Source organism: Oryx dammah, unplaced genomic scaffold, assembly GCF_014754425.2.
Source record: "Oryx dammah isolate SB20612 unplaced genomic scaffold, SCBI_Odam_1.1 HiC_scaffold_20, whole genome shotgun sequence".
NCBI classification, from domain to species: Eukaryota; Metazoa; Chordata; class Mammalia; order Artiodactyla; family Bovidae; genus Oryx; species Oryx dammah.
The window spans coordinates 54,051,310-54,055,153 of record NW_024070204.1 but is presented as its reverse complement, the minus strand read 5'-3'; positions in this window follow the sequence as shown (position 1 = coordinate 54,055,153).

The window sequence follows — 3,844 nt, the reverse complement described above, 5'->3', positions numbered from 1 at the left end:
TAATATTAGTTTCTCCAAGCCAGGCTTCAACAGTAAGTGAACCGCGAACTTCCAGATGTTCAAGTTGGATTTAGAAAAGGCAGAGGAACCAGAGACCAAATTACCAACATCCGTTGAATCATCAAAAAAGTAAGAGAGTTCCATAAAAACATCTGCTTCTGCTTTATTGACTATACCAAAGCCTTTGACTGTGTGGATCACAACAAACTGTGGGAAATTCTTAAAGAGATGGGAATACCAGACCACCAAACCTGCCTCCTGAGAGATCTATATGCAGGTCAGGAAGCAACAATTAGAACTGGACATGGAACAACAGACTGATTCCAAATTGCGAAAGGAGTACGTCAAGGCTGTATATTGTCACCCTGCTTATTTAACTTATATGCAAAGTACATGCTGAGATACGCTGGGCTGGATGAAGCACAAGCTGGAATCAAGATTGCTGGAAGAAATATCAATAACCTCAGATATGCAGATGATACCACCCTTATGGCAGAAAGCGAAGAAGAACTAAAGAGCCTCTTGATGAAAGTGAAAGAGGAGAGTGAAAAAGTTGGCTTAAAACTCAATGTTCAGAAAACTAAGATCATGGCATCTCGTCCCATCACTTCATGACAAATAGATGGGGAAGCAATGGAAACAGTGACAGACTTTATTTCTTTGGGTTTCAAAATCACTGCAGCCATAAAATTAAGATGATTGCTCCTTGGAAGAAAAGTTATGACCAACCTAGACAGCATATTAAAAAGCAGATACATTACTTTACCAACAAAGGTCTGCCTAGTCAAAGGTATGATTTTTCCAGTAATCACATATGGATGTGAGAGTTGAACTATGAAGAAAGCTGAGTGCCAAAGAATTGATGCTTCTGAACTGTGGTGTTGGAGAAGACTCTTGAGAGTCCCTTGGACTGCAAGGAGATCAAACTAGTCCATCCTAAAGGAAATCAGTCCTGATTATTCTTTGGAAGGACTGATGCTGAAGTTGAAACTGCAATACTTTGGCTACCTCATGCAAAGAACTGACTCATTGGAAAAGACCCTGATGCTGGGAAAGATTGAAGGTGGGAGGAGAGGGGGGCGACAGAGGATGAGATGGTTGGATGGCATCACCGATGTGATGAACATGAATTTGAGTAAACTCTGGAGTTGGTGATGGACAGGGAGGCCTGGCATGCTGTAGTCCATGGGGTTGCAAAGAGTCAGACCCAATGGAGCAACTGAACTGAAATAAACTGAATGTAATTTTCCGAAGCACACCCTCATCTTGACAAAAGGTTGGAAAATTGTGGAATGCTGTTTTTATAACAAAATTGGAAAATACAATTCTAAATCTTTAACCACCTAGGAATCACCGGATTTTATATATCAGGAAATAAACTGACTTGAAATGTGGAGTGCTAATTAACTGTTAGGAAAAGAAGCAATTACATTGCACCCTCTGGCATGAAATCTCCCTTGATGGTTTAAAATAGCTGACTTTTCATTTAACACAAAGATTCTAGTGGGAGAAAAATATAGATGTCACCTCACTCATACTCTGTGCAGAGGAGGGCTTGGGTTTTAATTCTGTACCTGTCCCTTCCAAGTCTCTGTTCCACAGTCAGTTTTTATGACTTTATGAATCGTTGCTGGCTCTTTACAAAAGCTGGAGCTGGCTGCTGGCCTGACCTCTTCCTGGGCTGATAATCTCTTATTATGTCGTCTTTTCTTAGAATGCAATTGCACTACCCCCCTAATAATAAACATTTACCAAGTCTTGTTATCTGCCTCTCCCTTCGGTAGTGCCAATCTATCCCTAAAAATGGAAGCTTAGAGAGAACTTGGCCTTCCAAAGAATTTTTCCATGGCTTCTTGTCTTCAAAAACGTCTATTTGCTCACACTGTATGTGTTAACCCTGCCTGGCTCTGTTGCCCTTCTTATTTGTCTTCGACATTCCAATTTATTCTATTGTTTGATTTCTCTAGAATCATACATCTGCTTGTCACAGATACTCTGCCCTGGGTATAGTCACAACAACTGTGTATGTGTGTGTATATGTATATATGTACACATGTTATTGGATGAAGCACAAAATGGAACCAAGATTGCTGGGAGAGATATCAATTACCTCATATGTGCAGATGACACCACCCTTATGGCAGAAAACAAAGAGGAACTAAAGAGCCTCTTGAAGGTGAAAGAGGAAAGTGAAAAAGCTGGCTTAAAACTCAACATTCAAAAAACTAAGATCATGGCATCCAGTCCCATCACTTCATGCCAAATAGATGGGGAAACAATGGAAACAGTGACAGACTTTATTTTCTTGGGCTCCAGAATCACTGCAGATGGTGACTGCAGCCACAAAATTAAAAGACACTTGCTCCTTGGAAAAGCTATAACAAACCTTGACAGTATATTAAAAAGCAGAGACATTACTTTGTCAACAAAGGCCTGTCTAGTCAAAGCTATATTTTTTCCAGTGGTCATGTATGGATGTGAGAGTTGGACCATAAAGAAAGCTGAGTGCTGAAGAATTGATGCTTTTGAACTGTGGTATTGGAGAAGACTCTTGAGAGTCCCTTGGACTGCAAGGAGATCAAACATCAATCCTAAAGAAAATCAATCCTGAATATACATTAGAAGGACTGATGCTGAAGCTCCGACACTTTGGCCACCTGATTTGAAGAACCGGCTCATTGGAAAAGACCCTGGGAAAGATTGAAGATAGGAGGAGGAGAAGGAGATGACAGAGGTCTGCTTGGTTGGATGGCATCACCAACTCAATGGACTTGAATTTGAGCAAGCTCTGGGAAATGCCGAAGGACAGGGAGGCCTGGCAAGGTGCAGTCCATGGGGTTGCAAAGAGTCAGACACAAATAAGCAACTGAATAACAACATATTTATTTGGTTTATTACCAATAGGTATTGGCTTTCTGGCTTCCCTGGTGGCTCAGTGATAAAGAATATGCCTGTCAATGCAAGAGACATAGGTTCCATCCCTGGGTCAGGAAGATCTAGAGAAGGAAATGGCAACCCACTCCAGTATTCTTGCCTGGGAAATCCCATGGACAGAGGAGTCAGGCAGGCTACAGTCCTGGGGTTACAAAGAGTTGGACATGACTTAGTGACTAAACAACAACATTGGTTTACTACCCTAAATAAGTTCATATGTACAACACTATGTTTCTACTTCTATGTACCTTCCCACATACTCACCACCAAAAGTTTCCATCCATTTCCATACAGTTGCTCCCTTTACCCTTTTTTTGGGATTTTGCCCTCTCCCCTCCTCTACCTCCCTGGTAACCACTATTCTATTCTCTTTAATTTATGTGATGTAAATAACTATTTATTTCATGACGATTAAAGAAAATAAAAAATATTTGAAGTTGCATTTCTTTTTATAAATTCAATCCGTTTAAAATTTAGAGAATTTGCTATTCTTTTATTATTTAACTTTTAAAAACCATTTCAATGCCACTGAAAGATTGTTATTTTTTGCTAAACTTTCAGAAATTACCAAATTAGTGAGGACTGTAGCTATGTTCTCAATCTCACCATGTTTCAGAATCACCTGGAAACATTTGAAAATTCAGTTGCTTAAACTACACGTCTAAAGATGCTGATTCAAGGTGATCTGGGACTTAACCACTTAGAATGACAGTGAGATTGACTGCAGGAACTATCAGGCAGAGAAGAGGTTTGAGCACATATTATTGAGCAGAATACTTTAGAGCTGGTTTATTTGTCTTCCTTTGATTTATCTCCTAAGTTTTAACTACAAACTGTGATTTGCTTCATGGTATATCTTAATATTGTATTCCTCAAACCAGGATGTTTTAAGAAAATTATTTAAATAAGA